A 26,039-nucleotide genomic window follows, 5' to 3' on the forward strand; every position below is an offset into this window, starting at 1 on the left:
AGGCCTTTGGGAAGTGAAAAGGCCATGAAGAGTGGAACCCTCATGAATGGAGTTACTGCCTTTATAAAACAGGTGTGACAGTTCTTTCTAGCACCTTCTGCTGTGTTAAGACACAGTGAAAAGATGGCCATCTATGAGCCAGGAAGCTTTTACTAGACATTAAATCTGTAGACACTTTGGTCTTGGACTTTTTAGACTCCAGAACTGCGATAAATAAAATTCTGTTGTTATAAGCGACTTGTTTGGCGGTATTTTACTATAGCTCCCCATACATAAAAAAAAAAAAAAAAAAAAAAAAAGCCACGTTTAAGACTTTTAGAGCAGGAAGTCTCTAGAGATCATTCTACTCTAACCTTGTGGAAAGTTTCTTGCTTTCTTCCTTCCTGTTCACTGTATAAAACAACTTGCAGAAGACATACTATACAAATGAATACTTTCTATTTTATTTTTATCACAATTATTTTTGTTACCTTGGTGAGCTGGTTTGGGTCAAATAAATGAAAACCTGAAGTGCATCTATTAATTTCTCCCCCTTAAAATCCTCCTTGACTCACCTTGATTTCTCTATTTGTAAACAAAGTAGAGGCAAATAAAATAAATAAAGGAAAAGAGAATCCTAGAGGCTCAAAGTCCACAAGATTAAACATTTTTTTGGCCTAAGTGTTGCCACTCAAAAACACTCAGAAGTCTGTCAAAAACCATGAAGTTAGTACATTAGCCTGCCACTGTTTCAAGAATAATGAGGGAAAAAAAAAAAACAAACACAAAAAAAACAAGAAACAGAGGACTTTGTTATTCATGGCACAGCAAGCAGCATGAGGTTTGAGTTAGCACTGGCTCCCCTTGCCTCCATAGTCCCATCAGAGCATTATGGAAGTTGGTTCAGATGCATGTAACAGATTTGCATCATAGCTTAGGAACCCTGAGCTTGGGAACACAACTCTTTGAAAAGTACTGCAAGAAGGGCACTTGGGCTCCTTCCAGATCTTGGATATTGTAAATAATGCTATAAACATAGGGATGCATATATTCTTAGGGAATATATCCACCATAAGCAGATGAGTGGATAAAATAGCTGTGGTACATTTCTATAATGGAATACTATACAGTTGAAAAAAGAAGGAATTCTTACACTTTGCAACAGCATAGATGAACCTGGAGAGTTTATGCATAAGGGAAATAACCCAGTTAGAGAAGGACAAATACAGTGTGATGTCACTAATGTGTGGAATTTAGTGAACAAAATAAACTGACTAACAAAATTAACCAGAACCATGAATACATGGAACAGACTGACCTGTGCCCAAGGGGAGGGGTGTGGTGGTAACTGGACAAGTAAAGTGAAGGGAATAGCTAAAGAAGGTTTTACGAGATTAAAGACAGCAGCAGACCAAGTGGAAGCTACACTGACACTCTCCCATGACCAAACTGGAATTACGACTAAAATATAGAAAAATCATCCTGAATAATCAACTGCAACTGAAGATGAGCTGGACAGCACCCTCATAACCAAAGAGTAAAAGTGGAGACCACATAGAGACTGGGAAAAAGTGCAGAGGCATGAGTAAGATGGCTGGGCTCCCACAGGGAGCAGCTGAAGGTCCAGAGGGATAGCTCAGCTCTGGGGGGTTCCCACTGAGGACTCTTGGGCCTAAACCCCAGGCTGGGCTTCCCAGCCAAGAGCACCAGAATGGAGAAAGGTACCCACATAACATCTGGCTGTGAAAAGCAGCCAGGTTTCTGTCTGCCAGGGAGAGCCAAATGGAAATGCAGGCACCCTCTTAAAGAGCCAACCCACAAAGTTTCTTAGGCAGCCACTCACCTTGGGCTCCAGCAGAGGGAGGGCAGAGTAGAATGGAGTTGTGTGAGGAGAATCTACGATTGTGTGGGCTCTGGAGCTAAAGCTCAGAGGGCACCTCTCTAAATTCCTGTGCTGAGTCATTCTCCCAAACTGCAGAGGAAATCTTTCTCAGGCAGACAACTGCCTGCCTTTGCCTTGGCGGGGGGAGGAGCAATTGCCCCACCATTCTGGAAAACCTCTCACCCTACCCAGAGGAGCTTCTGCAGCCTGAGGCTCATTAAGAGACTGATAACAAGCAGCATCCTCCCCCCAGGTGGAGTTTCAACAGCCAGAGGCTCATTAAGAGAATCAGATTAAGAGAATCAGCTAGCAGGCAGAGGCAAACCTCAGAGTGCTTTGAGACTTTGCCTGATCTTCTTCTGGACCCTAGCCTTGGAAAAGCAGACTTTGGTCCTGTTAAACTGCATTCAGCCCCAGCAGAAGATACCTCAAGCTGAGGGTGGTTAATAGCTCCAAAGAAATATTCAGGGCTAGTCACAAACCGCATATGACATTGGCTTGCACCAGAGACCCTCCAAAAAGACTGAGAGTCTTAGCAGATCTACTTATTAATAGAAACAAACCCAAATAGGCAACCAAAAAGGGGAGACCAAAAACAAAAGCCCAAAATGAAAGAACCAGAGAAGTATCCAGAAAAAGAGCTAAATGAAATGGAGATAAGCAATCTCTAAGATATAGAGTTCAGGATACTGATTGTAAGGATGTTTGACAGCGTGAAAAAAGATATGGAAACTATGAAAGAACTGAAGAATGACAAAGCAGAAATAATGAATACATTAGAAGGAATAAATAGCAGATGAGAAAAAGCTGAAGATTGCATTAGTGAATTAAGAGACAGGGTAGAAAAAAATCAGTAAATCAGATATCCAAAAAGAAAAAACAATTTAAAAACAGGTGGACAGTCTAAGGGACCTGTGAGACAGCATGAAATGTAATAATATTCACATTATAGGAGTATCAGAAGAGGTAGAAAGTAAGCAAGGGCTAGAGAACCTGTTTGAAAAAATAATGGCAGAAAACTTCCCTAACCTGGTCAAGGAAAAAGTCACACATGTTCAGGAGGCACAGAGAGTCTCAAGCAAGAAGAATCCAAAGAGACCCATGCCCAGACACATCAAAATCAAAATGCCAAGAATTCAAGACAAAGAGAGAATCTTAAAGGCAGATTAAAAAAAAAGCAATCTGTTACCTACAAAAGAGGTCCAATAACACTGTCAGCTGACTTCTCATCAGAAACTCTATAGGCCAGAAGGGAATGGCATGAAGTATTCAAGGTAATGCAAAACAAGGATCTGAAACCAAGATTTCTTTATCCAGCACGACTATCATTGAAAATAGATGGTGATCCTAATACCCAGACACTGTGCATGCCACCTTGTTTGGAAAAAGGAGATTTGTAAATGTAATTATGTTCAGGATCTTGAGATGGGGTCATCGTGGATTACATGTGCAGATACTAAATTCAATGGCAGTATCCATATAAAAGACAGAAGGTGAGAACACACACACGGAGAGCAGGAAGCACATAGTTAAAGAGTGGAAGCCAAAGAATGCCAACAGCCACAAAAGCTGGAAGAGACAAGGAAGGATTCTTTCCAGAGCCTTCTGAGCAAGTGAGGCCCTGCTGACACCTTGATTTTGGACTTCTGGCCTCCACAACTGTGAGACAATATTTCCGCTCTTTTGAGCCACCAAGTTTGTGGTAGTTTGTTTGCAACTGCAGAGACTAACAGAGTAAGTTATGTTTGCAAAAATCCCAAAGGAAAAGCCACTATAGGTCAGCATCCTGAGTGGGGCTAGGTGTATCAGAACAATTTAGACGATGAAAAGTGACAATGCGACTTCCTCAAGGGCTCCAGAAACTCAAGAGGGTTACTGCCTCCCTCAAACAGGAAAGAGAAGTCAATCCAATTCCCTCAGAGCAGAAGGATATCAAAGTAATGCAAAGGACACAAGGAACAGAGAGTACACCAAACCTCACTGCCACCGGTGTTTGGAAAATGACAATTCCATCATTTGGTAAAGGCTGCTTCACAAGACACCTATTTGAACATGTCCTGTTGTAAAGTAAATAAGCTTCTGACCTAAATGGCCCTGCTAAGAAGAACTGAAATGCAGAGGAATGCCTGAGGTAACATAAAGCAGTCCTTAAGGCTGTAGAAGAAAGCCTCAGAAAGCCAGGGAAGCTCTGCTCAAGGACAGGAAGGGTTCGAATAGTGCCTAGGAAGGGCTGGAGCCAGGTGCACTCAGAAAGTTATCGTTTGTGAAAAAAAATTCCCAAACGTGTTCACGTGAATGTCTGTGTGAAGGTGCTTATTGCCTGGGAATCACGGCAGTGCCTGTGCACTATTTCTTGCTTCCAGTGGAAAGCTAGGAAACTGTGCGTCATTCACACCTCCTCACTCGCCCTCTCACAAGCCAAAGACAATGCCTGGGAGAATTTATTCCATTTCCCCCCACAGTAATTCATCTTTAGAGAACCTCAAATATTTCTTTGATTGTATAGCAATGCTCTGTAAGGAATCATGTGCATGAGTCCGAGCCTCTTCTATTAAGACTTCTTAGTGTTGACCAATTCATGAAGAGAAACCTTTACCTTCTTTCTTCCTTTTCTTCGCTTCAAAAATCCTGTTCTGAATTCATAATCACAGCATTATTTTTGTTGTGTTCTTACTATTAAGCACACTGAATGAAAATTACAATTCCTGCCAGGCTGATGTGGTTCAGTGGTTGAGCGTCCACCCACGAATCAGGAGGTCACTGTTCGATTCCTGGTCAGGGCACATGCCTGGGGTTCGGGCTCGATCCCCAGTAGGGAGCGTGCAGGAGGCAGCCGATCAATGACTCTCTCATCATTGATGTTTCTATTCCTCTCTCCCTCTCCCTTCCTCTCTCTGAAATAAAAAAGAAAAAAGAAAATAGATGGTGAAATAAAGAGCTTCCCAGACATAAAAAATGCTGTAGGAGTTTATCACCACCAAACCAGCATTGCAAGAAATGTTAAAAGAACTGTTGTAATTAGAAGTAGAAATAGAGAGAGAGAGAAACATAGGCATAAAGAATTAAAATGACAATAGATAAGTATCTACCAATAATAACCTTAAATGTAAATGGATTGAGTGCCTCAATAAAAATACATGGGGTGGCTGAATGGGTAAGAAAACTTGACCGAAATATTTGCTGTCTACAAGAGACCCACCTCAAAACAAAAGAAACGGGTGAGAGTGAAGGGACGGAAATAAGTTTTTCATGCACATGAAAATGAAAGAGAAAAAAAAAAGGTGGGATAGCAATAATCATATTGGACAAAATAGACTTCAAAATGAAGACCATAACAAGAGACAAGAAAGGTCATTACATAATACTAAAGGTATAAATCCAACAAGAGGATATAACCCTGATAAACAGATATGGATCCAATACAGGAGCATCAAAATTTATTAAAAATACTTCTAGAGGGCTTTAAGAGAGAAATGGACAGCAATATAGTCATGCTAGAGAACTTTAACACTTCACTGAATTCACTGGGTAGATCTTGCAGACAAAAAATCAAAAAGGAAAAAGTGACCCTAAATGACACACTACTTCAGATGGATTTAATTGACATTTACAGAATATTTCACTCCAAAGCTGCTGAATATACATTCTTCTAACATGCACATGGGACATTCTCAAAGATAGACCGCATTAGGACACAAATTAAGTCTCTACATGTTCAAGAGGATTGAAATCATATCAAGCATCGTCTTTGACCGCAGCGGCATGAAACTAGAAATCAACCACAATAAAAACACTAAAAAACATTCAAACGCATGGAGGCTAAATAGCATGTTTTTAAACAATGAATGGGTTACCAAAGAGATCAAGAAAGAAATAAAAAACTTCCTGGAAACAAATGAAAATGAACACACAACTCCAAATCTATGAGACACAATGAATGCAGTCCTGAGAGGGAAGTTTATAGCACTACAAGCCTACTTCAAAAACAAGAAAAAGTTCTAATTGGCTCTCTAACCCTACAACTTAAAAAGTTAGAAAGAAAACAAGAAAATCCCAGAGTAAGCAGAAGGAAAGAAATAATAAAGATCAGAGCAGAAATAAATGACATAGAGACTAAAAAAAAATACAAAAGATCAATTACACCAAGAGCTGGTTCTTTGAAAAGATCAACAAGATGGATGAACCTTTAGCCAGACTCAATAAGAAACAAAGAGAGAGGGCCCAAATAAACAAAATCAGAAACAAAAGAGGTAAAGTAACAACTGACTCAACAGAAATACAAAGGATTGTAAGAAAATACTATGAAAAACTATACACCACCAACCTAGACAACTTAGAAGAAATGGACAATTCCTAGAAAAACACAACTTTCCAAAACTCAATCAGGAAAAGTCAGAAAACCTGAATAGGTCAATAACTGCTGATGAAGTTGAAGCAGTTATCAAAGGGCTCCCAGCACACAAAAGCCCTGGCCAGGATGGCTTCATTGGGGAGTTTTACCAAACACTCGAAGAACTAACACCTACTCTCTTCAAATTATTTGAAAAAATCCAAGAGTTGAAAGAACACTTGCAAGCTATTTTACGAGGCCAGCATTAGCCTAATTCCAAAACCAGATAAAGACACTACAAAAAAAGTGAATTACAGGCCAATATCCATGATGAACAGAGATGCTAAAGTCCTCAATAAAATATTAGCAAATCAGATCCAGTAATATATTAAGAAGATCATACACCATGACTAAGTGGGATTTATTTCCTGGTTGAAAGGCTGGTACAATATTTGCAAATCAATAAACATGATACATCACATAAACAAATTGAAAGACAAAAATCACATGATCACATCAATAGATGCAGAAACAGTATTTGATAAAATCCAACACTCATTTTTTATAAAAACCCTCAGCTAATTGGAAATAGAGGGATCATACCTCAACATAATAAAGACCATATATGACAAACCTACAGCCAACAGCATACTCAATGGGCAAAAATAAAACCATCTCCCCTTAGAACAGGAACAAAACGGGGGTGTCCACTTTCATGATTTTTATTCAGCATAGTACTGGAAGTCCTAGCCACAGTGATCAGACAAGAAGAAAACATAAGAGACATCCAAATTGAAAAGCAGGAAGTAAAACTGTGGTTATTTGCAAAAGACATGACATTGTATATAAAAAATCCCAAAGACTCCACCAAAAAATGACTGGATTTAATAAATGAATCTGGCAGGGTAGCAGGATACAAAACTAACATCCAGAAATTGATGGCATTTTTATACACTAATAATGTACTCTCAGAAAGAGAAACTAAAAAAAAAAAAAATCCCATTTTCCATTGCAACCAAAAAATTTAGAATAAACTTAACCAAGAAGGTCAAAGACATATGCTTGGAAAAATATAGGACTTTGCAAAAAAGATAGAGGAAGATATAAACAAGGGGAAGAATATATCATGTTCATGAATTGGAAGAATTAACATCATTAAAATGTCTGTACTACCCACAGCGATCTATAAAGTCAATCCAATCCCCATTAAAATACTAATAGCATATATCTAGAATAAGCACTTTGAAAATTTATATGGAACCAAAAAGACCCAGAATAACCATGGCAATCTTGAGGAGAACAAAGTTGAAGGGAATCACAATACTAGATCTGAAGTTATACTACAAAGCCACTATAATCGAAACAGCCTGGTACTGGCACAAGAACAGACTTATAGATCAGTGGAACAGAACGGAGAACCCAGAAATTGACCCAAGGCTTTATGCTCAATTAATATTTGACTAAGGAAACAAGAACATACAATGGAATAAAAACAGTCTCTTCAATAAATGGTGTTGGGGAAATTGGACAGGCAAATGCAAAAAAATTTAACTACACCACCAACTTACAACATACACCAAAATAAGCTCAAAATGGGTAAAAGACTTAAGTATAAGACTTGAAAACATAAAAATCCTTGAAGAAAATTAGGCAGCAATATCTCAGACATATATCATAGCAATACATTTGCTGAGACATCTCCTAGGGCAAGAGAAACAAAAGAGAAAGTAAACAAATGGGACTATATGAAAATAAAAAGCTTTTGTACAACAAAAGAAGCCACCAACAAAAGAAAAAGGACCCCACTATATGGGAGAACATATTTGCCAATGACACATCTGATACAGGGTTAATATCCAAAATATATAAGAAACTTATATAATTTAACAAAAGGAAGACAAACAATACAATTAAAAAAGGGCAAAGGACCTAAACAGACACTTCTCCAAAGAGGACATGCAGATGGCCACAAGACATATGAAAAAATGCTCAAAGTCACTAATCAAAGATATGCAAATTAAAACCACAATGAGGTATCACTTCACACCTGTCAGAATGACTACCATCAACAAATCAAGGAAAGACAAGTGATGGTGATGGTGTGGAGAAAAAAGAACCCTAGTATACTGCTGGTGGGAATGTAGACTGGCGCAGCCACTGTGGAAAACAGCGTGGCGTTTCTTCAAGAAATAAAAATTGAACTGCCATTTAACCCAATGATCCCACTTCTAAGAACATATCCTAAGAAACCCAAAGCACCAATTAGAAAGAATTTATGTACCCCTATGTTCATAGCAGCACAATTTGCAATAGCTAAGATCTAGAAACAACCCAAGTGTTCATCAGTAGATAAGTGGATAAAAAAAAACTGTGAGGCATTTACATCATGGAATACTATGCAGCTGTATAAAAGAAGGTTCTCTTATCCTTTGGGGCAGCATGGAGGGAACTGGAGAGTATTATGCTAAATGAAATAAACCAGTCAGAGAAAGCCAGATACTACATGATCTCACTCCTATGTTGAATATAATAAACAAATTAAACTGGTGAACAAAATATATACAGAGACAAAGAAACATAGAACAGATGGAGGGATCTAAGAGGGAACGTTGGGATGGGCAAGTTGGTGTGGAGAGATTAATCAAAGAACTTATATGTTTATAAGCATAACCCATGGACACTGACATTGGTATGGGGAAGGCCTGGTATTGGGTTGGATGCAGGGTGGAAGGGATCAACAGGAGAATAAAAGGGTCATCTGTAATACTTTCAACATTAAAGATTAATGTTGAAAAAGAGCCTGACCCCCAGAAAAGAACATATATGCATAACCCATGGACAGGGACAGCAGTTTGGTGAATGCCAAGGGAGAGGGAGGTGGAGACGGGTGGAGATGGACAAAGGGGAAAGAAAAAGTGCACATCTGCAATAATGTCAATATTAAAATATTTTTAATAAAATAAAAAGCTAGACAGATCTAGAAAAAAGGACTGCAAGAAAGCTTGCTTAAAATTTGTACCTTAAAAGGAAATTATTCTCATTATAATATTCAACAGGCATATCATACTTTTGACCCAGAAAGAAACAATGTATCTCCTAAGGTTTTTTGCTATACAAGTATCCTTGAAAGGAAAGTCTAGAACAAAGTTATCAGTGTTTCTGCTCACAAGACATGGAGAAAATAAAAGGCCCATGGAGAATTGTCTCACAGAAATTTACAATGAGAACATTAAATTTGGCTACTCTGCCTCTGACCCAGAAGTTTTATGTCTTCTTCCAGCATTCATGACACTGAATCAGCACACTCATTTGACTCTAGATACATCACCGAGGTCTTCAAAACTAATATGTGTAACAGTTTTTGCTTTTTAGACCAATTGAAGACAAACAATAATGCATTTTTAATGCCTAAGCTACCCAACAATGGGCTGATGGTCAAGGAATTTAATATACCTTTCATCTTTATAATCACAGGCATCTAGTATTATTAAGCATTGTAATAGTCTCTTCAAAAATTGGTTCAAAAATATTTTTAATTGTACTGATCCATAAAAGTTAGTAAAGCCGTCTGATTCACAGAATTTAATAAACAAGTCTGGTCTTTAAATGTAGCTCTTCCTAGAAAAAGAGCATTTTCACTTGATCACTTGTTAATGACCAGATGAAAGGACTTGGGCACTATACAGAACTATTTTGAAAGTAGATACTAAAAACACCTTGTCAGCTTATACCTGAAACTCCCACACAAGAAAGTCTCAGTGTGACTAGGGGATGTCTGAAAGAAAGGTACAGTTATAGCTGTTGTAGTGCGATACAATGATTTATTCAAATGTATCCTATTGTTGAAAGTATTACAGATAACCTCCCTTTTCCCCCCATTTATCCTCTCCACCCCACATCCACCCCCCCAAGGCCTTCACTGTACTATTGTCTGTGTCCATGGGTTATGCATATATGCATATAAGTTTTTTGATTAACCTCTTCCCACCCTCTCCCCCACACCCACCTTCCCACTAAGATTCATCAATGTGTTCCATGTTCCTATGTCTCTAGATCTATTTTGTTCCTCAGTTTATGTTGTTTATTAGATTCCACACATGAATGAGGTCATGTAAAGCAGAGTCAGAAAGAATCAGAAATCCTGAATATGCTAATAACAACTGATGATATCAAAGCAGCAATAAAAGAACTCCAGGCAAACAAAACCCCTGGTCTGGACAGCTTTCTAATTCTTTAGGTTGTAGGGTTAGGTAGTTTACTAAAAATTTTTCTTTTTTTTTGAGGTAGGCCTGTAGTGCTATGAACTGCCCTCTTGTGACTGCTTTTGCTGTGTCCCATAGATTTTGGGTTGTTGTGTGTTCATTTCATTTGTTTCAAGGAAGTTTTTTATTTCTTTCTTGATCTTATTGGTAATGCATTTATTGTTTCATAACGTGTTATTTAGCCACCACGTGTTTGAATGTTTTTACTGTAGTTGATTTATAATTTCATGCCATTGTGATCTGAGATGCTTGATATGATTTTCGTCTTCTTGAACTTGTGGAGACTTGTTTTGTGTTCTAACATGTGATCTATCTTTGAGAATGACCTATGTGCACTTGAGAGGAATGTATATGCTGCAGCTTTGGGGTAAAATGTTCTGTAAATATAAATTAAATCCATTTGAACTAGTGTACAATTTAGAGTCACTGTTTCTGTGTTGACTTTTTGCTCAAAAGATCTATCCAGGGAAGTCAGTGAGGTGTTAAAATCCACGACTATGACTGTATTGCTATTGATTTCTCCCTTTAAGTCCTTAAAGTTATTATTGATAGGTCCTTATGTATTGCCATTTTAAGTCTTTATGCCTATGTTTCTCTCTCTATTTCTTATTATTACAGCAGTCCCTTTAACATTTCTTGCAATGCTTCTATTTCTACCTCTAATTACAGCAGTCCTTTAATAATTCCTTCAATGCTGGTTTGATGCTGATAAACTCTTTTAGCCTTTTTTTTTTTGGTCTGGGAAGCTCTTTATTTCACCATCTATTTTGCATGATAACCTTGCTGGATAAGATAGTCTTGGTTTCGGATCCTTGTTTTCCATTATCTTGAATACTTCATGCCATTCCCTTGTCTGCAGAGTTTCTGATGTGAAATCAGCTGACAGTGTTATGGCAGAGTCTTTGTAGGGAACAAATTGCTTTTTTCTTGCTGCCTTTAATAGTCTCTCTTTGTCTTGAATTATTGGCATTTTAATTATGGTGTGTCTGGACGTGGGGCTCTTTGGATTCTTCTTGCTTGGGACTCTCTGTGCTTCCTAAACATGTGTGACTACTTCCTTGACCAGGTTAGGAAATTTTTCTGCTATTATTTCTTCAAACAAGTTCTCTAACCCTTGTTTACTTTCTACCTCTTCTGGTACTCCTATAATGCAAATATTGTTGCATTTGATGTCCCATGGCTTCCTTAGACTGTCCTCCTGTTTTTTAATTGTTTTTTCTTTTTGGATCTCTGGTTGAGTGATTTTTCTATCCTGTCTTCTGATTCACTGATCAAATCCTCAGCTTCCTCTAATCTGCTGTGTATTCCTTCCAATGTATTTCTGTTATGTCATTCTTCATTTCTGACTGGTCATTTTTCATAGTTTCTGTAACTTTTTTTCATGCTGTCAAGAGCCCTTACAATCAGTATTCTGAACTCTGTATCTGAGAGATTGCTTATCTCCATTTCATTTAGCTCTTTTTCTTGAGACTGCTCTTGTTCTTTTATTTGGGGCTTGTTTTTTTGCCTCCCCATTTTGGCTGCCTGTTTGGGTTTATTTCTATTAATAGGTAGATCTGCTAATACTCTCAGTCTTTTTGGAGGGTTTCTGGTGCAGGTCAATGTCAGATGCAGGTTGTGACTGGCCCTGAGTACCTTATTTGGAGCTATCCACATGCCTCCACTTCAGGTCTCCTCTGCTGGGGCTGGGTGCAGTGGGGCAGAACAAAGATGCACACCAAAGTCTGCTTTTGCAAGACCTGAGTCCAAGAAGCAGACCAGGCAAAGTCTCAAAGCACTCTGAGGTCTGCCTCTGCCTGCTGACTAATCGGACTCTCTTAATGAGCCTCAGGCTGTAGAAAGTCCTCTGAGTAAGGTGAGAGGTTTTCCAGAATGGTGGGGCAATTGCTTTCCCCCCCACACCCAGGCAAAAGCAGGCAGTTGTCTGCCTGAGAAAGATGTCCTTTGCAGTCTGGGAGAATGACTCAGCACAGGAATTTAGAGAGGTGCCCTCTGAGCTTTAGCTCCAGAGCCCACACAATCGTAGATTCTCCTCACACAACTCCATTCTACTCTGCCCTCCCTCTGCTGGAGCCCAAGGTGAGTGGCTGCCTAAGAAACTTTGTGGGTTGGCTCTTTAAGAGGGTGCCTGCATTTCCATTTGGCTCTCCCTGGCAGACAGAAACCTGGCTGCTTTTCACAGCCAGATGTTATGTGGGTACCTTTCTCCATTCTGGTGCTCTTGGCTGGGAAGCCCAGCCTGGGGTTGAAGCCCAAGAGTCCTCAGTGGGAACCCCTCATAGCTGAAATATCCCCCTGGACCTTCAGCTGCTCCCTGTGGGAGCCCAGCCAGCCCTCTTGTGCCTCTGCACTTTTTCCCAGTCTCTATGTGGTCTCCACTTTTCCTCCTTGGTTATGAGAGTGCTGTCCAGGTCATCTTCGGTTGCAGTTGATTATTCAGGATGGTTTTTCTATATTTTAGTTGTAATTCCAGTTTGGTTTCAGGAACGTGTCAATGTAGTTTTTACTCAGTCCACTGTCATCTTTAATCCTGATTTTTTGTGATGATAGAGTGAGAGCAAGAACCTTCCACATATAGAGGAAACACCTTAGACCTTGGGAGGTATGAGTTAAGGAGGGACATTAATTATCCTTGTCTTTCAGAGCCTCCCTGGGACCTGTTTATTAAAAGAAAATATCCAAGTGCAGCTTTCTGAAACTATTGCAAGTGTCTTAAATAAAATGACTATAAGTCTGACATCACACTAGAGAGTTCTGATCATAATTACCTTGCCATCACCCTGAACTTTACCGGGAAGTCTATCGGAAACAACAGCATTTGAGCTCAGCTCCTGCACTTTCAATGCAAAACTGTCCAGACCTCCAAATGTTCTCCCCACTCTTTTTATCTGTTGTTACATGGGACAAATGAATGCCACTTGGTTGATGGCATGTACAAATAATATGGATTGGGCCAATTGCCCTCAAAAAGTTCCTCTAAAAAGAAGGACTAAGTGCCTTTATTCAAATTGAACAGAGAAACTTACCGGTCTACAAGACAATCAAGAAGACACATTGAAGTTCATATCAACATGTGCTGCACTTGAGGGGCCTCCACAATTGTGAACAACACTTTATCTTCAGGGGCATCATGCGAAGCACAAGAATTTTACTTGGTATATGGAAACAGGGCATTAACTTCCTTCTCTCCTTAAAACACAGTTAATTTCCTTTCAAGGGTGTCAGAAGAAATTTTCACGTGTTCAAGGTAATGTCAATTCAGACATCCTGCACCACAAGGTCCCTCTCACACATAATAGAAACTTCCACATATATGTCCAAGCTTTTTTACACCATTTGAAAACACCATTCCTTTGCCACCACTCAGGCCTAAAATTGTGCACACAAGAAACACTATAAATTCTTGAGCAAACATACTTGGACAAAAGGCCCACACATTCCCTGAACATAGACTCAAATATATTTGGAGAGATAAGTTAGTTCTTTAGCGTACCCAGAGAAAGTTATGGGGAGTAAATTAAAAATATAGTTAGAAGGTTTTTATACTAGCATAAAGTAATATATCACTTGAAAGTAGACTGTGATCAGTTAAATATGTGATTCATACATTCCAAAACAGCCACTATAATATCAAACAAAATGGCTCTAGCTAATAAGCTACTAAAGAAAATAAAACAAAATTATAAAACTAGTTATTCCCAAATAAGGCAGAAAAAAATTAACAAAGAACAAATATGACAATTACAAAACCAATAGGGAAGAACTGCAGGCAAAGTAACTGCCTGAGAGAGTTTCAGTTCAAGATGGTGATGTAAGACATCAAATCTACAATTACATACAGAAAATTCCCTATGAAAGAAACCCAAAAACTAGCTGAGTGACTTCTACATATAAAGTGAATAAGACAAAACTCACATTGAAATGGGTAAGAGAGATTGAGACACAATCTCACCATAAAAGGTAACCCTGTCTTGAAAAAACATAGACAACTCAATGCCTCACTTCTCCTGAAGAATAAATGGCTTGAGTCTTACACCTTGTGTCTCATCTTTTAAGACCTTTACCTGAGAGATGGACCCCAAAACATTTAACTTAGAAAATCAATGTGTCTTGAATCTGTAGACCCACAAGTATTGGGAATAGGTTTAGACCATGCCACAAAAAAAAGACACAAGAAATCGAAAGTAACTCAGCAAGGCAAACTTTACTTCTAAAGAAGGCTGCCAAACTACCCAAATCAAGGAAGCAAGCACAACAAATGCGAAGTCTGTTAGACTTTTATTCCTAATGCTAGTGCCACTGCACCATATCCTATTGGTTAAAGTATGACTTCACAATCTAAACTGGTTGGCTAATTTAGAAAATGTACTCTTGGGGTGGACCCTTGAGTTGGACAATTGGGCACATATGTACTGAGTACAAAATGGAGGATCCTACCATAAAATGGAGGATGCTAAGTTTGGCATTTATTCAGTTTTACCTATTCTAGTCACTTTTACAGAAAAGATTATTTCCTTCTTACACAAGGCTGTAGCAAAATGAGAAACAGTTCTAAAAGGACTTGTGTAGGCTCACCATGTCTATACTCCACGGTATAGCACAGAGGTCTATTAGCTTATCTTAAACACTTCAGCTTAAGATTTGGGCATCTAATTTAACACATATCTAGGGGCTGACTGAAATACTCCTCAAACACCACAGAAGCTGGCAGGTGCCTTCTTAAAATTATTTCTCTATCTTGCCCCAATTAACAAATATTTCCCAGAAAAGAACCTGTGCACACATTCGTGGCCTCAGTTTTGTGGATGCTTCCAAGAGATCACCTGGTGATTGTGGCCAGTGGGGCTTCTGTTCATGGTCCCATAGGGTCATAACAAATAAAGATTGAATCCTTATCCTGCTAACCCCTCAGGACACAGCACAGAGACAACAGAAAGAAATACTCAGTCTTTCCATAAAAGAAGCTTATTAGCTTATCTTTATCATTGTGGCATGAAGGGCAGGCTTTTAATTAAACACATATCTAAGGGCCAACTTCAAGCCTTTCCTGAGACCTAAAAGGGTAAGTACCATCTTCACATCCTCCCTCTGCATTGCCTTAGGTCAATAGTATCTCCCAGAAAGAAGCTTGTGCACATATCTGCTACCACCCGGGGTGATGCCCCTTTATCACCTGGCTCTGGAGGTCAGTGGGAGTTACGTTCACAGATCCCATAGAACTGTAACAGATAAGAGTTCTTAACTAGCTACTTAGCAGGCCACAGTACAGAAGCATTAGTCAGATATGCTTAGTCTTTGCATGAAAAATGTCTATTTGCTTATTTTTATAGCTGTGCACTAAGAGAAATAATTGTAATTCAATACATATATAGGAGCTGACCTTAATCTTTTCCAAAACAATTGCCATGCTCACATTCCATATCTGCTCTGCCCCAGGTTGCTGGTATTTCCAAGAAAAGAGTTTGTGTACATGTCTGGCACATGGTGAATGCAACACCCAAAGGAAATACCCCTAGATAGCCAGCCTCTGGTCACCAGTGGGTCTTTTGTTCCTGTGTCACAGAATGGTAGCAAACGAAGTAACAGTTCTTGACTGAATATTTCCCTAAACCTCAAAGCAGGGACAAGACAGAAACACCCATCTGTCAGTCTTCTCAAGAAAAATATATATTTACATACTTTAAAAGCTGCTTCTTGAGGATCTGATTTCCAATCATCATTAATCTAGTTGCTGACTGAGATCCTCAAATTTAGGACTGTCAGGTCTTGGCATACCTTAGACTACTGAGAACCACAAAGATCAAAGTAGGCTGTTTGGACAATCACAAATGTTTAAGAGACAATCAAGAGGTAGGGCAGGGTTGAATGATGTTTCATCTCCTATACAAGGCCCCTTCTTCAAGACTGGACCATAGGGCTATGTTATTTAATGTAAACAAAACAACAAAGACTTTCTTCAAGATTGTGGCTCAGGAGGACACTGAACTTACCCCTTCCCATAAACACACCAAATGTAAACCTATATTTAGAGCAATTCCTTCTGAGAGACAATTGAAGATCCATTGAACAGCTTCTGCTCAATGGGAGATAGAGATCACAGAGAGAAGTTTGGGGAACCACAAGAGCACTCTGGGATTTGAGGGAACCCTCCAGGATTGAATGATTTAGTGAATGCCATTTTTTAGGATTCCCCTCCACCAGGATAGCTCTATCCAAGAACTCTGGCCAACCTGAAAGGCTGTTTGGAGCATATCCTTTGTCACCCCACTTGGAGTTAGTTTCAGCAGGAATAACATGGCACCAAAATACATGTACACAGGGTCTCTGTTCTGGAGCTTGGTACAGTAGGTCAAACAGTGCTGCAGCTCATGCACACTAGGTTACCATGCTCAGACACTGCTGTGGCTATGGACAATCAGATAAACAGGTTGAATCACATGTACAAGTGCTCAACAGGAAGTCTTCTGTGAAGCAAGAGTGACACTAGCAGGGTGATAGAAAAGGTGTATACTGAGCTGCTGTACCTGAACCCTGTTATAGCCACAAGAAGCTGGAACAAAGGAGAGCAACTACAGGCATGCACACCTCAGGTTTCCTCATCTCAAAGACTCATTTCCTGCCAGGTGAGACCCCAGACACCACATATGCCCACATCAACTCCAACAAGTATACTAAAACCACCTGGCATACATTCTACAGAGGCCACTTCTACATAAGACCACATTTTCAAGATTGGGAGAGGTAGCTATTCCAACTAATTCACAGGAAGAAAATACACAGAAAGTACAACAAAATAAGACAGAGGAACATACTACAAGTGAAAATCCTTAAAGAAACAGAGGTAAGTAATACTTTTCATTAAAAATATAAAGAAACAATCATTATTATGCTAATCAAACTTGAGAGTAGAATAAAGGAATTCAGAGAAAGTATCAACATATAGTTAGAAAATATTATAAAGAACAAATAAGAACTGAATAATACAATAAAGGGAATGAAGAAAAATCAGTATAAGAAATCAACAGCAGATTGGATTATATAGAAGTACAGATTAGCAAACTGGAAAATAGAATAATGAAAATCAACCAATAAAATCAGCAAAAAGAAAAATGAATTTTCAAAAACAATAATCACTTAAGGAACCACTGGGACAACATCAGATACACTAACATTTGCATTATAAGGATACCAAGAAGAAAAAAGAGAGAGAAAGGGGCAGAAAGCTTTGAATAACTAATAGATATAAACTTTCCAAATCTGGGAAAGGAAACAGACATCCAGATCCAGGAAGCACAGAGAGTTCCAAACAGATTAAAGCCAAAGTGGGTAAGACATGTAATTATGATGCAAAGTTAAGGATAGAGAGGCAATCCTGAAAACAGCAAAAGGAAAATAAGTCACATGCAAGGGAAATACCAAAGGTTTTCAGCTAATTTTTCAGCAGCACATTTACAGGTCATAAGAGAGTGGCAAGAAATATTTAAATTGTGAAAAGAAAAGAACTTACAACTTGAATACTCTACTTACCAAGGTTGTCATTTAGAAATAAAAGAAAATAGTTTCCTAGATGAGCAAAAACTAAATAAGTTTATTACCAATAATCCAGCATTGCAAGAAATGTTAAAGGGTGATATTTATTCAGAAAAGAAAATGTCATAACCAGAAATAAGAAAATGTGTAAAAGAAAAAAAATCAGTGAATGAACCACTTAAAAACCTAGCATGACAGTTAAATGATGAAAGTGTCAAAATTAATTAAGAACACTATAAATACTTAAAGGATACACAAAACAAAAAGATAAAATATGGTGTCAAAAACATAAATTATGGCCTGGTCGGAGTGGCTCAGCGGTTGTGCATGGACCTATGATCTAGGAGATTATGGTTCGATTTCTGGTCAGGGTACATGCCGGGGTGGTGGGCTCTATCTCCAGTGAGGGGTGTGCAGGAAGTAGTCGATCAATGACTCTCTCATCATTGATGTTTCTATCTCTTTTTCTCCCTCTTCCTTCCTGTCTCTGAAATCAATAGAAATATATATTTTTTAAAAACATAAATTATGGTGGGAAGAGTAAACAGGCAGGGATTTCAGGATTCATTTGAACTTAAACATCAGCTTCAAATAGACTGCTAGAGATATAATAAGTAGATATATATGAACTTCATGGTAACCACAAATCAAAACTTACAAAAAATGCACAAATAATACAGACAAAAAAACCCCAAACAACACACTAAGGAGAAGCATTAAATAAAAAAGTAAGAGATCAAGAGAAGGAGAACAGCACAGCTAAATATAAAAACAATCAAAAACAATAAACAAAATGGTAATAATTACATAACTATCAATAATTACTTTAAATGTAAATAGAATAAATACTCAAATTGCAAGACATATGGTGGCCAAATGGATAGGAAAACAAGGCCTATCTATATGTAGACTAAAGCAAACTCATTCCAGATTATAAGACACACAAAATGAGCCCAGGGAGCCACATGTGACCACGTTTGAATAGCCCTGACTGGGGCTCAGTTGGGAACTTAGAGACTCAGAATTCTGGGAGCAGATCCCCAGCACCAGGGCTGAGCTGAGGCACTGTGGTAACATAAGATTATAGCATCTGAAACCCAAAATTAAAAAAACATATATTTTGTAATGATATTGTGGATTATTATTAATCTTACTAGAAAAAGTATCTCTAATTTTAATAAGAAGAATATGAAATAATATTGCAAGAAATATTAGACTGCTTTAAGAAGAAGAAAACTAGGTATAAAGAAAAACTGGTAATAAATAAGTACCTATAAATAATAACCTTAAATGTAAATGGATGAAATGTTCCAATCAAAAGACATAGGGTAGTTGAATGGATAAGAAAACATGACCCATATATATGCTGTCTACAAGAAACCCACCTCAGAACAAAAGATACACATCAGGTGAAAGAGAAGGAATGGAAAAAATTATTCCATGCAAATGGAAATGAAAAAAAACTGAGGTAGCAATGCTTATATCTAATAAAATAGACTTTCAAAACAAAGACCATAAAAGAGACAAAGAAGGTCACTACATAATACTAAAGGGATCAATCCAACAAGAGGATATAACTATTATAAAAATATATGCACCAAATATAGGAGCACCTAAATACATAAAGGAAATCTTGGCAAACTTTAAGGAAGATATCAAGAGCAATACAATCACAATAGTGAATTTGAACACCCCACTGTCATCGATGGATAGATCTTCCAGACTGAAAATCAAGGACACAGCCACCTTAAGTGACACACTAGATATGATGGATTTAATTGATATTTACAGAACAATTCATCCAAAGCCAACAGAATATACATTCTTTTCAAGTGCACGTGGAACATACTCAAAGACAAACCATGTGTAAGGAAACAAAATAAGTTTTAACAAATTCAAGAAAATTGAAATCATATCAAGCATCTTCTCAGGTCACAATGAAATGAAATTAGAAATCAATGACAATAAAAAATTTCAAAAAGATTCAAACATATGGAGGAGAAAGAGCATGTTATTAAACAATGAATAAGTTAACAATGAAAGATCAAGGAAAAAATCAAAAATTACCTGGAAACAAATAAAAATGAACACAAAACAACCCAAAATGTATAAGCCACAACAAAAGCTGTTCTGAGAGGGAAGTTCATAGCATTACATGTCTACCTCAAGAAGCAAAAATAAATCTTAAATAAATAATGTGATCCTAAGCTTAAAAAGAACTAGAAAAAAACAAACAAACAACAAAGTACACAGTAAGTAAAAGAAAGAAAATAGTAAAGATCAGAGAGAAAAATAAATTACATGGAGATTTAAAAAATATATAAAAGATCAATGAAACCAAGAGTGGTTCTTTGGAAAAATAAACAAGATTGATGAACCTTTAACCAGACTCATCAACAGAAAAAGAGACAGGATCCAAATAAATAGTCAGAAATGAAATAAGAGAAGTAACAAGTGACAGCAGAGAAATAAAAAGGATTGTAAGAAAATATTATGAAAAACTATATCCCATCAAACTGGACAACCTAGCTAAAATGAACAAATTCCTAGAAACATACAATCTTCCAAAACTCAACCTGGAAGCATCAGAAAACCTGGTTAGACCAATAAAAAATAATGAGATTGAAGCAGTAATCAAAAAACACTTAACAAACAAAAGTCCTGGAACAAATGGCTTCTCAGATGAATTTTACCAAGCATTCCAAGAAGAATTAACACCCATTTTTCTCAAATTGTTCCAAAAAATTGAACAGGAGGGAAGACTTCCAAGCTCATTTTACAAGATTGGCATTATCCTAATTCCTAAATCAGATGAAGATACTACAAAGAAAGAAAATTATAGGCCAATGTATTTGAAGATCTCAGGTACTAAAATCCTCAACAAAATATTAGCAAACTGGATCCAGCAATAAATTAAAAAGATCATACACCATGATCAAGTGAGATTTTTCTTGGGGATGCAAGGTTCGTACAATATCCACAAATCAATAAATGTGATACACCACATAAACAAAATGAAGGATAAAAGCCACACAATCATAGCAATAGATGCAGAAAGGCATTTGATAAAATCCACCACCCATTTATGATAAAAACTCTCAGCAAAGTGGGAATAGAGGGAACATAACACAACATAATAAAGGTCATATATAACAAACCCACAGCCAACATCATACTCAATGGGTAAAATTTGAGGAAAGATCCTAAAGATCAGGAAAGACAGTGATGTCCACTTTCAGCACTCTTATTCAACATAGTACTGGAAGTCCTAGCCACAGCAATCAGATAAGAAGAAGAAATAAATACCATTCAAATTGGAAAGGGGGAAGTAAAATTGTCATTATTCACTGAAGACATGCTATTGTACATAGAAAACCCTAAACATTGCTAACAAAAAGCTGCTAGATCTCATAAATGAATTAGATAAAGCAACAGGATGCAAAATTAATATTCACTAATTGGTTGCATTTCTATACACCAACAATAAACAATCAGAGGAAAAACTAAGAAAACAATCCCATTTACTATTCCAACAAAAAATAATGATAATGTACATAAGAATAAATTTAACCAAGGGGATAAGAGACCTGTACTCAGAAAACTATAAGACATTGAAGAAAGAATTTGAGAAAAATACAAAAAAAAAAACCACAAAACACAAAAACGAAAAACAACAACAAAAAAGGAAGCATGTGCTATGTTCATGGATTGGAAAAATTAACATCATTAAAATGTCCATGCTATCCAAGGCTGTCTATAGGTTCAACACAATTTCTATTAAAATACGAATGGGATACTTTACAGATCTAGAAAAAATATTCTGAAAATTTATATGGAACCAAAAAGGACCCTGAATACCTTCAGCAATCTTGAGAAAGAACAAAATTGGAAGTATTGTGCTACCTGACATCAAACTATACTACAATGATATTGTAACCCAAATAGCCTGGAACTGGCATAATAACAAGCATATAGATCAGTGGAACAGAACAGAAAGCACAGACTAAACCCATGTCCTTATGGTGAATTAATATTTGGCAAAAGAGGCGAGAGCATACAATGGGCAGTCTCTTCAATAAATGGAGTTGGGAAAATTGGACAGATACATGCAAAAAAAAGAAACTAAACAATCAACTGGTGTACATACACAAGAATAAACTAAAAATGTAGAAAAGACTTAAATGTAAGTTGTGAAACCATAAAAATTCTAGAAGAAAACATAGGCAATAAAATCTCAGATATCTTTCATAACAATACTTTTGCTACTATACCACCTAGGGTAAGGGAAACAAAGGAAAAAGTAAATGGGATTACTTCACGTTAAAAAGTTTTTGCAGCCCGGCCCGGCGTGGCTCAGCGGTTGAGCGTTGACCTAGGATCCAGGCGATCAGGGTTCGATTCCCGGTCAAGGCACATGCCCGTGTTGTGGGCTCGATTAATGACTCTCTCATCATTGATGTTTCTATCTCTGTCTCTCCCTCTCCCTTCCTCTCTCTGAAATCAATAAAGATATATTTAAAAAAAAAAAAAGTTTTTGCAGAGCAAAATATACCATCAACAAAATGAAAATGGAACCCACCGTATAGAACATATTTGCCAATGATACATCTGATAAGGGATTAATTTCCAAAATACATAAAGAATTTATACAACTCAACACCAGAAAGACAAACAATCCAATTAATAAATGGCCAAAGGACCTGAATAGACACTTCTCCAAAGAGGACATACAAATCATGGGAATGCAGACTGGTGCAACCGCTGTGGAAAACAGTATGGAGTTTTCTCAAAAAATTAAAAATGGAACTGCCTTTTGACCCAGTGTTCCCACTTTTGGGAATATATCCTAAGAATCCTCAAACACTAATTTGAAAGCATACATGCATCCCCATGTTCACAGCAGTGTTATTTACAAAAGCCAAGATCTGGAAACAACCCAAGTACCTTCAGTAGATGAGTGGATAAATAAGCTGTGGTAAATTTACACTATGGAATACTCTGCTGCTGCTAAACAGAAGGAAATCTTACCTATTGTGACAGCATGGAGTGACCTGGAAAGTTTTATGCTAAGTGAAATAAGCCAGTCAGAGAAAGGCAAATACCATGTGATCTTTCTTATATGTGGAATCTAATGAACAAAATAAACTGATGAACAAATAGAACAAGTGGCATGGATACATGGAACAGACTAACAGCTGTCAGATTGGAGATGAGTTGAGGGACTGGATAAAAGAAGGTGAAGTGATTAGCCAAAGAACATTTATACATAACCCATACACACAGACAGGAGTGTGGTGATAGCCAGAGGGAACAGGGTGAGGGCTGGGGCTGGGTGGAGGTGGGCAAAGGGAGGGAAAAAGGAAGCATCTGTAACAGTGTCAACAATAAAAATAAAATTATAAAAGAATAAAAATAAAGTGCTAAAAAAGGTTAAAAATATCTCCAAAACGGTTGGCTGCTTACATAAATAGAACTGTTGTACAAGCTGTGAAAAGCCCAGATAAACTATATAGGGTGATCTACCGCAGAAATAAAGTTAATCATCCTTTTCCAAATCTTTGTTATTAAAAGTAACAGTCCCCTAGAAGTGGCAAAAAACAAAAAAAACAAAACTGGCTTGGGAAGGCCATCTACTTGAAAAATTGCAACGGAATAGTTGAACATATTTGTTTAACTCCACTGATCAGTGATTCTGATTCTTCATAGACAGAAAACCATCACCAAAATACAGTAGTTTTTACTCTGAAACCTCAGGAACATGAAAGAATAGCACAAATTTTGTTTAGCAGGAATTTGAAATTGAATGTAGCTTTCATTTTCTGAAAAAAAGATAAGCGAACTTGCTGCTTATTTGGTGAGGATAGAAGACCTTGGAGTGGTGGTGGATTGCCTTCCTGTGCTTACCAATAGTTTATAAGAAAAAAAGCAATACATCTCACTCAGCTGCTGTGTAGACTTGTTGCCTCTAGTAAAGTCACTACTTAAAAACAAATTAAATATATATATAATAGTTGGTTTAAACGGCTTCAAGCAGTCATGAAAAGGTGATGGTCAGAACTATCATCCAAAACAAATTATAAATGGTGGAAATATTTAGATTATGTCTGAATTTGTCTTGTTCCCACAATCCACAACAATTAAGTGGATTGTGGGTACAAGACAACCATTTAACTTTGGTTCCAGGATGCACTGGTAATATAGGATGTAGATAATTATTACAGTTGAATTGAGAGACTTCATCTATTAAATAGCATTTGGTTATTCAAAATATCTCTGGACTATATAATTTTTGCAAAAGTCTAATCAGCCAGGCTGGCATGGCTCAGAGGACATGCAGGAGGAGGCTAATCAATGACTGTATTGTCATTGATGTTTCTGTCTTTCTCTCTTCCTTACTTCCTCTTTCTGAAATCAATAAAGACATATTTTTAAAAGAGAGAGAAAGAAAAAAAGAAAGAAAAGAAAGAAAAACAGAAAGAAAGAAAGAAAGAAAGAAAGAAAGAAAGAGAAGAAAGAAAGAAAGAAAGAAAGAAAGAAAGAAAGAAAGAAAGAAAGAAAGAGAGAGAGAGAGAGAGAGAGAGAGAGAGAGAGAGAGAGAGAGAGAGAAAGAAAGAAAGAAAGAAAGAAAGAAAGAAAGAAAGAAAGAAAGAAAGAAAGAAAGAAAGAAAGGGAAGGAAGGAAGAAAGAAGGAAGGAAGGAAGGAAGGAAGGAAGGAAGGAAGGAAGGAAGGAAGGAAGGAAGGAAAGAAGGGAGGGAGGAAGGAAGGAAGGAAGGAAGGAAGGAAGGAAGGAAGGAAGGAAGGAAGGAAGGGAGGGAGGGAGGAAGGGAAAGAAAGAGAGAGAGAGAGAGAGAGAAAGAAAGAAAGACAGAGAGAGAGAGAGAGAGAGAGAGAGGAGAGAGAGAGAGAGAAAGAAAGAAAGAAAGAAAGAAAGAAAGAAAGAAAGAAAGAAAGAGAGAGAGAGAGAGAGAGAGAAAGAAAGAAAGAAAGAAAGAAAGAAAGAAAGAAAGAAAGAAAGAAAGAAAGAAAGAAAGAAAGAAAGAAAGAAAGAAAGAAAGAAAGAAAGAAAGAAAAAGAAAGAAAGAAAGAGAAGAAAGAAAAAGTTTAATCAGAGGACTGTAAACTGTGGAAGAAATGAAAACCATTTTTTAGAGTCACGTAATAAAACCACCCACAAAACAATTAAAGTGGAAAAATACCCAAAAGGAGCAGCTTGAACTTCAATAAGGTGAAAGTGCACTATGAAGATTGTTCACTTTTGCAATATTGGGATTTGCATAGTTATTTGGTAACATTGTTTAAGAACTACTGGATCTTAATGCAATCCTGCATAAGAATATACTTTATACTATGTGAAAAAATAAGACAAAACTTATTGCTATGAACTGCAAATACCAATTATTATTTTTTTTACGATTGTGTTTGTTTTTTTAAAAAAACACCCTCAAATGTGCGCAGCTATTTTTTTATGTTGAAAAGATTTTGAAAGTTCAAAACATCATAGGACATAATCAATACTAAAACTTTTTTTCCACACTGAGGTACTGTGTCTACAAAATGCCTTAAATATTAATAAGCCAATGTGTGTGATACCAATATCTCCTTTTAAAAAATTAAAACCAACCAGGCTTTCGGCATGACAAAATTATGGAATTAAATCAGGGGTTTCTATTCATGTAGAATGCTGTTGTTAAATCATATTCCACACCATCTTTAAAACTTGAGAATATTTGTAATATCTCTAAGTTTTTTGCCAGAGTCATCAGGTTATGTACATATGTTTTATTAGTATATAAAAGAAATAGGTGAATATGTATTTGTATGAATGCTTGGCTGGAAATATACATAGAGTTGGCTAACTTGTATTTAGTTTCTATTGCATATAGATTTCTAATATTTCCAGTGCTCTATCATTTAAGCATCTTTCATTTGAGTAAATTTACTAAGTATTCCTATATTTTTAAAATAATAGACACACAAAATGAAAGTAAAGGGATGGAAAATATATTTTATACAAATAGAAATAAAATAAAGTAGTGCTTATATCAGGTAAAGTAG

The 26,039-nt window shown here is 37.1% G+C and overlaps 1 pseudogene across 1 annotated transcript; it reads left to right on the forward strand.

Moving 5' to 3' along the window:
- The first annotated feature begins 3,683 nt into the window (after window positions 1–3,683).
- Window positions 3,684–24,080, forward strand: LOC308550944 (KATNB1-like protein 1 pseudogene; annotated as a pseudogene). The gene is made up of 2 exons: window positions 3,684–3,880; window positions 23,413–24,080. The product of its transcript is annotated as a KATNB1-like protein 1 pseudogene (transcript).
- The last annotated feature ends 1,959 nt before the right edge of the window (window positions 24,081–26,039 follow it).

Source organism: Miniopterus schreibersii (assembly GCF_964146895.1).
Source record: "Miniopterus schreibersii genome assembly, chromosome: X".
Taxonomy (NCBI): Eukaryota; Metazoa; Chordata; class Mammalia; order Chiroptera; family Miniopteridae; genus Miniopterus; species Miniopterus schreibersii.